Source organism: Panthera leo, chromosome B1 (assembly GCF_018350215.1).
Source record: "Panthera leo isolate Ple1 chromosome B1, P.leo_Ple1_pat1.1, whole genome shotgun sequence".
Classification (NCBI taxonomy): Eukaryota; Metazoa; Chordata; class Mammalia; order Carnivora; family Felidae; genus Panthera; species Panthera leo.
The window spans coordinates 170,636,336-170,650,044 of NC_056682.1; the positions used below are offsets into that span (position 1 = coordinate 170,636,336).

Sequence of the window (13,709 nt, forward strand, 5' to 3'; positions counted from 1 at the left end):
ATGATAAGGGTGGATCTCCATCCTGTAAATGGCTTGTTTGTTGCCAGGACACTTTTTCTCATACAAATGATAGTGTATGGTGAAGGTTATATAAGGTCCACAAGATGGCTGGCTCATGAAAGCATATTTAATCCCTAATAGGCATGTAGAGTAGTATTAATAGAACCACAGAACCTTTTCTTGGAATGTTCTAAAGAAAATGTGGTCATAGCTCCACGTGGAGTTGTCAGAAAGTGAGAGAGTGGAGATGACCCCAACTCCAAATCATTGGGTAGGGACTGATGGGAGGTGTAGCAAGGGAAGTTCAGGGGCTGGACATGGGAAGAGACCTGATGATGGAAGTCTCCGGGGGCACTTCTCAGACATGGACAGACTCTCCAGTTCTTACTTTGCTCTTCTGTATTTGTTCCAAGTGTGTGTCCTTTGGGGAGACCTCTGACCAACATTTCCTTTGATCCCTTGCTCACCGTGGACAAGGGAGACATTCCATGACCTCCTGCCCTTCATTTCTTTACCCAGAACAAGCATCGGCTTCTTTCAGGATTTCCAGGTGGCTGTCACCTTTTTAGTTCATGACTTATCCCTTTGTCCCCTGATGACTTTTCTTCTGTGTGTTACAGAGCAACAGCCCTGAGTCAGAGAAGGAACTCCATATATAATATATCAGAGAGAAGCATTTTCACCTCAGGTTTATTATATCTTTAACGGAGTTAAGGATTATTGGATTTGTAAAATCTAGGTGGTTGATTTTTAGGATACCCTTAGTCAGGTTGATAGGTTCCCTTACTCCACTTAACATACTTTCAGTCCAGTGAATGCCTACTGAGTTCCTAGACGTGCAAGGAACTGAGCTATTGCTCTGGGTGAATCCCAGATTGAGATATAATCTTTCCCTCAGAGAACTCACAGCCTGCTTCCTCAAGATTCTTTTAAATCTCTTCATCCATATCCTGGCATTCATCACTTCCTGGGTGTTAGAGGAATATATCCTAGCTCATCCCACTTAATCACTTACTTAACCTCTGAGCCGCAGCTTTCTTATCCCTAAAGTGGGAATAATAATAGTAGAACCTATCTCATTAGATTGTTACATAAAGCCCTTGAGACAAGCCAGGCCCACAGAAAGCGTGTTTTGAAATGTTAGCTATCATCATCATTATTATCTTATCTTTGCTGTGAGGTGGGAAGCTTCTTCAGGATATAGTCTGTTTTACTTTTGTTGTTCTGTTAATTCCCAGAGTTCGTACAACAGGTGTGCATGTTTCAGTGAATGACTGTTATAAAAAGTAAATTGTATTTTTTTTAAGTTTTTATTTAAATCCTGGTTAGTTAACATATAGTATAATATTAATTCCAAGTATATAATACAATGATTCAACACTTCCACCGAGCACCTGGTGCTCATCACAACAAGTGCACTCCTTACTAGCAGTATAACAAATTTAAGGTAATGATTTACTTCCAGGAAATTCACAATAATTAGGGCGATGCATAAATCCTCTGCTTTGCTTTGCTTTTGTTTTTTGTTTTTTGTTTTTTGTTTTTTTAAATCCTCGGCTTTTCAAGTGTGAGTATGTAGGAAGATCTCCTGGGGATCTTGTTGAAATGCAGATTCTAATTCAGTAGGCTGGGCTGGCGCCTGAGATTTTGCATGTTTTAAAGAAAATTTTTAATTGTGGATATTCTACATTTGTAACGAGCTCTTTCAAGTGATATTGCTAGTGCTTCACCACAGTTTGAGAGGTAACACTGGACTGCAGGCTGCAGAAGGAAGGGGATACCAGATAGAGTTTTGCCAAGTATGGAGAACAGAACAGATAAGGGTCGTGAAGTTCCAGATAAGGCGTTTCTGCATGGAGAGAAAAGGACAGAATCGAAAGATAAATGGGGTTCAGGGAGGAAAAGAAGTGGTGGACACAGTAAAAAAAAAAAAAAAAAAAAAAAAAAAAGAACCTGGAAGAAAACAGAAGAGATTACTCTAAGGCAGTGTCCTCAAACTTTTTTGGTCTCAAAGACCCCTTTACATTTCGAGAAATTATCGAGAGCCCCAAAGATCTTTTTTTCATGTAGATTATATCTCTCAATACTTATTGTATTAAAGATTTTAATGGAGATTATGTTTTAAAAGTTATTCATTTAAAAAAGAATAGCAAAGTCATTAACAAAATAGAATACGTTTTGTGAAACCAACCAGTTTTTTCAAAGCCAACAGCAATTTAGTGAGAAGAGTGATATTGTTTTATTTATTTGAAAATCTCCTGCATGGCTTAATTGAGAGCAGCTGGATTCTCTTATCTGCTTCTACCTTTCCTGTGTCTCCATAAATTGTTTTGGCTGAAGTAGATGAAGAAAATCCTGCCAGTCTCATACACATATGTAGCTGGAAAAGAGAGGAATATTTTAATAGCTTTTTCAGGCAATCGCAGGTATTCTTTTTTGATGTGATACCCAAACTCGATAATCGGTAGTTTCTTAAAGGTTGGTTACACTGTGGAATCTGAAACCACAATAGTAAACTTGTTTGTATTGTTACATTAAAATCCGTTGGTATGTCATGCATTTTGAATGGATATTTTACCCATACATAATTTTGTAACATCACGGATTAGTGATTTGGAAAATATTGGTTCAATGAGTTGTGTAGATCTTGCAAATGTTGACACATTTCATTATACGGTAGGAAAACATTACGTTCGTTAATCTCACTCCCTATCTCATCAGAGAAGTCAGTAATTATTGGGAAGCTGTCAAGCTTTCAGTGGCAGATACAAGTTTTCCAAAATTCTAATTTTTGCTTGAAAGCTCACATTTTATCATTGGCAACAAAACTGTCAGTTGTTTTCCTTGAAGTGACAGGCTCACCTCATTCATTTCTGAGAAAATGTCTGCCTGATACCCAAATTTGAATAACCATGGTTTGTCTGTCAGTCGTTCTTTCGAGAAGAAAGTATATTCCACGTGCTTTTTCCTTCAAACAGCAGTCATGCCTCCATCTACAGAAGAAGTGCCTTATGCACACTTACATTGAAAAGATATACTCAAGGATTGAGGCTTAATGAAATTAATAATTTTTACTGCTTCAACAAGGAATTCTTAGGTGAAATTAGCATCGTTTTCAGTGGGAGTGTATAGTATAGTTACAGTAATTACTAGTACAATTTGTGCCAAACAGTACCATTTTCTTGCTTCATGCTGAAAAGACAGCAATTTTAGCCATTATTTTTTGTGCCCTATCAGTTAAATGTCAACACAGTGGAAAAGGCTGTAAATAACATCTCAGAATTATGAAAGTGATTTCTTTCTTTCTTTCTTTCTTTCTTTCTTTCTTTCTTTCATTTACTTTTGAGAGACAGAGACAGGGCGTGAGAGGGCAGAGAGAGAGGTAGACACAGAATCCGAAGCAGGCTCCAGGCTCTGAGCTGTCAGCACAGAGCCCGACGCGGGGCTCAAACCCACGGACCGTGAGATCATGACCTGAGCTGAAGTCAGACGCTTAACCGACTGAGCCACCCAGGTGCCCCAGAATTAGGAAAGTAATTTCGACCTCAGAGCCCCACCCCCCTGAAACTCTCTAGGAATATGCTCTCAGTGTGGGGATCAGAGCTTCAGCAATTTGGTTGGAGAGGAGTCTATGAAGGGTAATTATGGGAGAGGTCAGATAGATAGATGAAGACCAGATTGGAGAATGCTAATGCTCAGTTGTGAACGTACTTTTGTTGGTGAGGAATGGTTCGGTGGTTATGAGAAAGAAGTGTCATTTGTAAGGTGGAGTTTGAAGAAAGTCTCCCTGACATTGGTGCCTAACATGGGTTGCAGGGGCAAAGGAGGCAGGCAGTTTTGAGAATCTGCCAGCAAAATCCGTTTGAGATGATGAAGATCAGAGGAGACTGGTAGCTCTCTAAAAATATAAGTGGAGGAAAGGCATGTCTAGGATTTGGCAATTGGTTGGATACGCATGGTAAGGGAGAGAGTAGAATCAAAGATGTGAGCGTTTCAGTTTGAAGACTTAAGAAAATGCGGGTTTTCAGAAATAATGAAGTTAGGAGCAGGAACTAGGTTTTGAAGGAGGAGGATGTTTTTGATTTTGGATGTGTGAGTTTGAGATAACGTGCAAATAGCCAGGGGGTGATGTCCTGAAGCAAAAGTGTGGCTCTACTCCAACACCAAATTCTTCCATAGTGTCTGGGACTTTTATATCAGCTTTTGATGTGTTGTGGTTCTAACCATACGTCACTTTAGATGGGTGATGGGGTCAGGATGGAGTGGGGACATGGGTGGCCTAACCCGGTTGGGTGGTATTAGAGGGTTGCCTAAAAACACCAGTGACACAGTTATGATGGTTGGAGCCAGTCTGCTCTTTCATCCTGTTTTAAATCTGACACGTGCATTCCATTTCTCTAAAGTTTACTTATCTGTAGTAAAGAGAAAGGGCCACATTTAGAAAGACAAACATACTCTTCTACTCACAAGCTGACATTGACATGGGCTTTTCACTTACCTCTGCCAAATAAGACACCCAACAGACTTTACCTGGGGCATGCATGACCTGGGCCTAGGACCTACCTGCCAGACTGCAAACCAGACTTTAAAAGCAGATCCTGCTTCTTAGGGATGAGCTCATTAATCAAGTTCACGAGACTAAAATACTATAGACAAAGTATCAGTTGATTAACTTGTGATGAGAATGATCACTCTCCCAGCTAATGGATTTGTTGACATGACACAGCCAGTGCAGTCTCAGTGCTAGCGTATTATTTCTCAACCAGAAGTCATTATCACATGGCCTGATTTACCCTAAATTTCATGACTAGGCATTCCCTCCTTCTAGAGAGACAGGAAACCCAGGCATATGCAGAAGGTTGCTTGGGGAACATGGTTCTACCAAAGCGGAGGTTAGGGAAATCAAATGTTTAAACAGCCTGATGCATCCTGTACTTCCCCTGGGGATGATGCTATCAGGAACCTAGAATCCTTGAGGGGTACATTGGCCAAGATTACCTCTTCTTTGGAATTTGAATCTGTGATCTGCTTTTTCTAAGCTACCTAGTTTTCCGATTGGCACACTCTTTGTTGAGGTACAGTAATATTTTCTGCTGAGTTAAAGATCAGTCATTGCTACCACCCTGATCTGTTGTTTACCTATTCAGAACACTTCTGACACTAAATGTATGGGTTTACACACCAAACAGTTCTCCAGTTCTCTGCAGACACCAGCTGGACATCAGTCCTGATCCTAACTACCCAGAGTTAGCACATACCCCAGAGGTTAAGGGCTCTGTCCCATAAGACGGCTCCCTACTTCAGATGCCAATCACAAGTAGTGGGTCAATAGGTTACCCACAGTTCTGTCCAACTTGACTACAAATCAGTTTTCAGTACCCTCTCCTCCAAATGATAGTTCACTGTCATGATTCATAGAACTCGGGGGAACACTTTACATTTACTGGCTTATTATAAATTATACAGGATACAAAATGGACAGCCAGATGAAGAGGTGTGTAGGGTAAGACCTGAAAGAGTCCTGAGTGCAGGAGTTTCTGTCCCCATGTAGTTGACCCATGGATTTATTCACCAACCCAGAAACTCTCCAGACCCTTTTGTTTAGGGTTTTTATGGCAGTTCCAATCCATGGGCATGATTGATGAAATCACTGGCCACTGGTGATTGGCTCACCAATCTGTCACGGATCTCACCATTAGTGACCATTGGCTGTAACTCAGTTTACAGCCCCTCTCCCCTCCCTGAAGGATGAGACTGAGAGTTTCAACCCTCCGGTGTCCTTCTCTGGCAACCAGCCCTCATGCTGAAGTTATCTAGAGTCCCATCTAAAATCATCTGATTATTATAAACTCAGCTGTGGTAGATGGGGGTTTATTATGAATAACAAAAGATGCTCTCTGACCTACATCAGTCAGGGAAATATAAGCGTGTTAGGAGCTCTTCAGGAACCAGAATGAGACCAAATATATATTTCTTACTATATCATAGAATGATAGTCATGCTATGTTTGGGAGCCATCGTACCTCCTTCTTACCCTGTTTCTTGGCTTTCATCCATTGGCTGATTCAATTGTTGTATAACTCCAAGAACAGTCTTAAGTGCCTTTGTTTTGAAGTCTTGGAAGAAATCTCATTGCAGCTATTAAGTTGCTGTTTTCCTTAGATCTGGCCCACAGTCTACCTGCATCAGAATCTCCTAGACATGCCTTACGATGCAGATGCCTGGCCTCCTCTGAGACTTACAGAGTCAGACCCAGTGGGTGGGTCTCATGGGCCTGCATTTTAACTAGCTCTTGAGAGGGTTCCTTTACACACCAGTTTGAGAAGCAGCTCCGGTTGTGACATAGGGTCTGCTTTAGTCGGGGCTTTCAGCAATGTGTAAAGTGCTGTGTCCTTGCTAAAGTCCATATTGATCTGGGCCACATGTAACAGGATTCGTAATCCTGATGAAAATGGGTAAAACATTCCTTTTCTATAAAAAATAGAACAAAACACATTGCCTTGTTTCGGTTTTAGCAGGGGCAAGAAGAGTTCTAAAGATCCTACCAGTGACAGTGCAGTGCTCTTAAATCAGAACCCATTCTTACTCCACCTGTCTGTCTCTCTGTCTACACACACACACACACACACACACACACACACACACACACACCCCAGAAACTCATATTAAAAACAGTGGAGTAAAAACTGTCAATTAAGGCTAAAGCTTCTAAAGAGAAGAGCATTTTTTGCCAAGACAGTCTGCAGTTAATGCTCAGAACTTTTTGAGAATGAAAACTAATAACCTCACCCGACTGGTCGTTCACTTTAACAGCCATTGAGTCATTTTCTGCTGTAAATTAAACAACATTTTGGGTGTCTCCTGGGCAGTACTCTTGGATGCCTCATAAACGTGCAGTGAGGAAGAGAATAAACTGAGACTTGGAAAATGTGTCGGAGGCGGTGTGGGATGGCGATGTGGAGACACAGGGACTCCCTGCAAGTCAGCCTGTCATGAGGCTGGCAAGTCCACGTATCCGGAGCAGAACCAGCCTCCTGGTTTCCAGACCAGGGGAGGGGTCGGCAATGCCCTTGGGATCCACCCTCTCTTCTCCACCCTTTCAGTTAAGGCTGATCTGACCAACAACCCAAACTCTACAGGGATGGAGGGAAAGCAGGATAGCCTTCCATTTGCATGGTCTCTGCTCTATTGTGTCCTTATCTACACGTTCTAGTCTATTCTGCTGCTTATCTGAAAGCATTTGGTGTACACAATCATAGTCCCTCTTTTACTTTTTCTGTGCCTTTCCTTTAGTGGGAGAGTTAATTTCCTACATGGAAATATTTGTAAAATCAAATTTCTGCGGAGCCCTTACTGCACGCCCCACCGTATTGCGTGTTCCACACGTTTTCCTTCCTTTAATCCTCACAACCACCCCATGAGGCAGGTACTACCATTAACCCCATTCTACAGAGGGGAAACGCAGGATGTTAAGTGGTTTGGCTCAATTACACATTTAGTAATGTCAGAGCGGGGATTTCAAACATTTAATCTTTACGCGGCATCAAAGCTTATGCCACAGATCCCATTTTAGGGTCACGAACCAGAGAAAAGATGTCTAGCGCTTTAATTTCTGGAGCCTATAGCAATTAAGAACTCTTCTTATAGTTTCAGACCATTCTGAACATTCTCACAGATGATTCTTAAGAGATGCCTCAGCTTGGGGCACCTGGGGGGCTCAGTCAGTTAAGCGTCCAGCTCCTGATTTCGGCTCAGGTCATGATCTCATGGTTTGTGGGTTCAAGCCCTGAATCGGGCTCTGTGCTAATGATGTGGAGTCTGCTTGAGATTCTCTCTCTCCCTCTCTCTCTGCTCCTTCCCTGCTCATGCTGTCTCCTCTCTCTCTCAAAGTGGATAAATAAACTTAAAAAAAAATAATTATAAAAAAAAAAGGATGGCTCAGCTCGCCTTCTGTGAAGGTAAAATGAATAGTATGCTTGGACACCTTTGGTGTTCTGCAGATTGTGAAAGAAACCTAGAAAACTGGGGGATAAGCTGAATCAGGGAAGGACGATTTTCAAAACTGTGAATTGGAAACCGTGTCAAGTTGGGAAGACAGGGTTAAAAAGTGGAACCTGTCTGTACTTTTTGCCTCTTCTTGTCTGCTCTTTTGCCAAAAACAAACAATATCACCTCACTTCCAGCTCAGGACCAAGAAGCAGGTGGAAGTTCTAGTTAGAACTCCATCTGTATTTTTTTCTGTGTTCCTTGCATATGTTTTTAAAATATAAACAGAATCACTTAGTATTTACCATAATTTCATCTAAAGCATTTTGTATGTTATATTCTTAGTCAAGGGTAGGATAGATTACATCAGGAGGGGTGTGAAGGCTTCAAAATGCATGGCATTCTTCAGGGGACTTTTTTTTTTTTTTATCAATAATGGGGAGCAAAAGGAGAAATTTAAAAACTGAAACCCAGTCTGAAATGACCAGAAGTCTGTGTAGTCAAGTGGACTAAATCTCCTACCCACCCCTCACTGTTCAGGATTCTCTTGCTTCTCTTTGCCTCCACCTGCCCCCACGGAACATATAAACCCAATTTAAACCTTCGGGAGCTGAATCCCAGAGTCTTTGCTTTTCTTGGCAGAAGTGGAAGAGAAGGTGCCATACACAGTTTGGAGTAGCATGGTGAAACACAGTTTTAAAACGATGGATATAGTTTGGGATGAAATAAATCACTGTTTAATCTGTATTACTTTGCCCATATGGGTGCACTTGGACCCACCACGAACTTGCTGCATGATGGCAAAGCGTTCCCCCCCCCCCCCCCCCCCGTCCCCACCCCCCACCCCGGGAGCTTGCCATATTTCTGTCAAGAGCCTTCTGGAAGTCTGAAAGCTTTGCAGTGGTAGGCTAATGAAATGCTGAGCCATTTGCAGAGTTCTTTTCTTTCTTTTGGATAAAAAGTGGTTATGGCACAAGTGCTTTCATGAGAAATGATCAGCCTTGAAATCTTGCCTTGCTTTTGGCTCTTTTGTAGGAAAGAACACTTTTTCTCAGGTTGGACACCTGATATAGCTGGAGCGTCACCATGATGTTGGGCAAGAAACTAGGCATAGTCTGTCAATTTTAGGTTAAGTATTATTTTATGAAACAGTTTTACATGAAAAAGTATTATTTTATGAAACAGGATAAGTACATGTGTATTTACTGGATCATGGTGACAAAATTGTATTTCTTAGATGCATGGCATTCCAGTGACACAGTGGAAAAAGAGTAGAGTCAGGTATACCTAGGTTTCAAATCCCAGATATGCTCCATTGCCCTGTGCCCTTGGCAAGTTACTAAGTAGCTCTAAGTCTCAGTTTCTTCATGTATAAAATGGGCTTCTGTCACCTTCCTCATAAAATTTCTGTGATGATTGAAAGAGCTAATAATATATGAAAGTACACGTGCTGAGATATGTGCAAAGTGTGTATGTATGTATGTATGTATGTATGTATGTATGTAAAGTATATTCCTGGCGCGTGGCAGGAATCCATACTTTCTTTCTCTACTTTCATTTTGTCTCGTCTCCTAAAAAATCCAGCGATTGGTGGTTCCTCTGATTTGGTGTTAACATTGGTCTTATTTTACAGCCAGTGAGATAGAACTTGCATTAAAGTCGATTTTATGGATCCAGCCTGCTCTGCCAAATGAATGTCTTCCGTTGGGAAAGTTGCCTGTGTGTTGTAAGTCCTCCTTCTCCCGCTCGCCCTCCCCTGGCCCAGGCCATAAACTTTTCTCTCGGGTCCACCTTCTAAGGCTGGTCTTAGGAGCCACATCTCTGTCTAGGGAATCTGGCATTTCGTGAACTCTTCCTTGTTCCTTCTGGTATTCGAGGATACACCCAGATCCTGTGTGTATTTCCTTATAAATCATCCACATTTGCAACACACTAATATATTATGTGCATAGATGCAACATACAAAAGGAGAAATAAATGGATAAACTAACAGTAAAAGTAGAAGTAGGAAATATGCTTTCTTCATATCCCAGTGGACCATATTGTACTACTCCCATTTTTTTTTTTTTAAATTGTGGTAAAACACACATAATGCAAAACTTACCATCTTAGCCATTTTCAAGTGTGCTGTTCAGTTATATTAAGTGCATGCATATTGTTGAGTGACTATCACTACCACCCATTCTTAAAACTCTTTTCATGCTGCAAAACTGAAACTCTAAACCCATTAAACAATAACTCCCCAATCTCCCTTTCCCACCTCTGCCCCCACCCCCACCCCTGGCAACCACCATTCTACTTTTTGTCTCTGATTTTGACTACTCTGGGTACCTCCTATAAGTGGAATCATATGTCTTTTTGTGACCGGCTTTTTTCACTTAGCATAATGTCAGGTTTCAGATGGCATGCATCGGAATTTCCTTTAAGTCTGAATAATATCCCACTGTGTGTATATGTCATGTTTTGCTGATCCATATATCTGCTGATGGACACTTGGGTGGCTTCCACGTTACTACTCCTACTTTTGGGACTACTGGTGTAGCAGGTGGGCCAAAGAACTATGGCACATGAGTATATGATTGGTCATAAGAAAAAAAGCAGCATTGTCCTTGACTAAGAATTCAACGCTGTGGTTCTCTGGCTGTTTGTTATAATCTCTTGGAGAGCTTTAAAAAATTATATTCGTTGCAGTATTCCCACCATAGACTCTGATTTGACTGGTCTGTGTAAGAATAGTACTTATTTATCGCTCTGGTATCGTTTTTTAAAGCTCTTCAGATCGTTCCTTTGTGCAGCCAAGATCGAGAACCACTGATGACCCTTTCAGAAATTCACTCTCTTGGGGCACCTGGGTGGCTCAGCCAGTAAAGCCTCTGGCTCTTGATTTCAGCACAGATCATGATTTCACAGTCATGAGATCGAGCCCTGCGTTGGGCTCCATGCTGAACATGGAGCCTGTTTAAGATTCTCTCTCTCTCTCTCTCTCTCTCTCTCTCTGTCTCTCTCTCTCTCTCTCTCTCTGTCTCTCTCTCTCTCTCTCTCTCTCTCTGCTCCCCCCACCCCCGTTCACTCTCTTCATTTGCAAAACATCATTGACAATACTTACTTTGTGGGAATAATAATTGTCATCCTTTATTGAATGTCTGCTGTGTGTTAGACTCTGTATAAGCATGAGGGAATTCAGTCTTTACCACAGTCCTACAAGGTAGATGCTGCATTTTCTTTCTTTCTTTCTTTCTTTCTTTCTTTCTTTCTTTCTTTTTTTTTTTTTTTTTTTTTATTTATTTTTGAGACAGAGACAGACAGAGCATGAACGGGGGAGGGTCAGAGAGAGAGGGAGACACAGAATCTGAAACAGGCTCCAGGCTCTGAGCTGTCAGCCCAGAGCCCGATGTGGGGCTCGAACTCACGGACCGCGAGATCATGACCTGAGCCGCAGTCAGACGCTCAACCGACTGAGCCACCCAGGCGCCCCTTCTTTCTTTTTTTAAAGAGATAAGTTTGCTGAGACTCAGAGCTATAAGGATCATGGCTCAAGTTACATGACTAAGCAGCCCAAAGGATCAGGATTCACCCAAGGTCTGTCTCATTTCAGAGTCCATGTCCTTTTTTTCTTCCTCCCCTCCCCTCCCCTCTCCTCTCCTCTCTTTCCCTCCCTCCCTCCCTCCCTCCCTCCCTCCCTCCCTCCCTTCCTTCCTTCCTTCCTTCCTTCCTCTCTCTACCTCTTTCTTTATTTTTCTTCCTTTCTTTCTCTCTCTCCTTCCTTCCTCCCTCCCTTCCTCCCTCCCTCCCTCCCTTCCTTCCTCCCTCTCTCCCTCTCCCTCTCCCTCTCCCTCTCCCTCTCCCTCTCCCTCTCCCTCTCCCTCTCCCTCTCCCTCTCTCTCTTAATTCCTGAAAAGGTGAATGAAATTCCAGTATGTGAAAATGGAAAAAATAATGGGAAAGAATCTGTTTCCGGAGCAGTAATAAGGATGTCAGGTCCATCTTTTGGACCTCTTCTTTGATGACATGGTTTTAGCCTTTTGTATGTGTTCTTTCATTTCTTCTTTTCTTTCCCCCTTCAACAGTCCACTGAAGATCTCTTTGAGGCCAGGATTTGCTCTTCATGAATACCCAATGATTGTTATCTTTGTTGCCATTGTATTTGAAAGTCTAGTTGCTGATATTTAATCTGTGAATGTGGCGTCTGTGACACCAGCCCTGGAGCCCCCTTCAGATAAAGCTCTCACTTTAAAGCTCAGTTAAACAGAGACCAGAATGCATTAGGAAGTTTTATAACAGTTGGTGTGATGCTTGTACTTCTGTAAGTCCCTATAAATTGTTTATTACAGAAATTAGACAATAAAGAAGCAAACAAGCAAATTAACAAACCAAGTAAATGTATAGCTAGTTTGAAAAACTGACACATTTAGGATGGCTTTGGAAAAAAATGTACTTTCTAGTCTCCTCAAGGGAAATTAAAAACTCTTGTGTTTTATTGATTTCCACTGAGCTCATCCGAGCACATTGTTTATGTAAGAGCTAAGCGATGAAAGAAAGGGCATAGTCTTTGGAAGCGTGGATTCTAGATGCAAAGATTTTGGTTTTGCTTCCAGGAAATGAACCCTTTCTGCAGAGAAGCATCCACCCCGGGAAAACATTTTTTTCATGTCCATTCTGCTGTGCATCAGTGAATGGTTGAGGGGAGAAAGCCTCCTGTCTGAGCTGAACTTGGCTTTCCTTCTGCTCAGACCCCTGAAAAGTACAGGAAGAGGCAAGGCATCATGGGATAGCTGCCTCTTTTGAGAGTCCGAGCAAGTAATAATGATCACCTGACTGTTAATGTTGTGTGTCAATAAATGAGGTGGAAAAGTAGGCCGCGTTTTTCAACCTTCTCTGTTTTCTCTACTCCACCGAAGAATCCGCATGTTTCTCACTACATGAACAACGAAAACTCGAGAAAAAGACTTTGGACGGCAGAGGAAAACTCCTTCATGTATTTCGTGTCTGTTACATTAATATTACTTGTATATGTACCATGTCCTAGCCCCTGGCATTTTAAAACAAAAGAGTGGTTGTTGATAAGAATGAAATTTTAATCATGTGCATTCGAGTATAGTGTGTTTTGAAATAAGGGCTTTCGGCACAAGTGCAATGTGAACAAGACATCCTGGGGCGAGTCTGATTGTGCGGGTGTTGGGATTGTGTGACTAGGGTAATATGGCTTTGAAATTCTTGTGTCACGATTGGCTTTGAGTCACCTTTGGGGCACCGTCACTTAGTCATGATGACCATTTGTTTCTTGCCCACTATATGAACAATCTGTTCACATCCATTATCTCATTCAATTCACAGAATATCCCTGGATGTAATTACTCACGTTTTTCAGACTTGGAAACAGGTTTGAAAAGATTGATTTTGTCTGACGAATGCTAATGTTTGAATGTAAAATCTCATTTTAATGCAGTGGAAGGACCACAGGACCATGGAATTTGAAGGGATCTTAGATTCTGTATACTCTAATTCCTTTCTAATTCCCTTGTGTTACATCCTAGAGAGATGGTCATTCAGCACATGCCTGGGATGAATCCACTAGGTTCTTGGAGAAATGTTTGATGGCTCACAGAATCATTCTTGATAAAGAGTTCCAGAAACAGGGCGATCACAGACATGGTGATTCTTCAACTTTTTCTGTTTTGTGGTCACCAACCAGAAACATCATGGGAATTTTCATGCCCTTGTTA

The 13,709-nt window shown here is 41.7% G+C and overlaps 1 protein-coding gene across 10 annotated transcripts in view; it reads left to right on the forward strand.

Moving 5' to 3' along the window:
• Window positions 1-13,709, forward strand: part of APBB2 (amyloid beta precursor protein binding family B member 2) — a 383,377-nt gene that overhangs the window by 203,349 nt on the left and 166,319 nt on the right. The gene's annotated exons all lie outside the window — the stretch shown is intronic.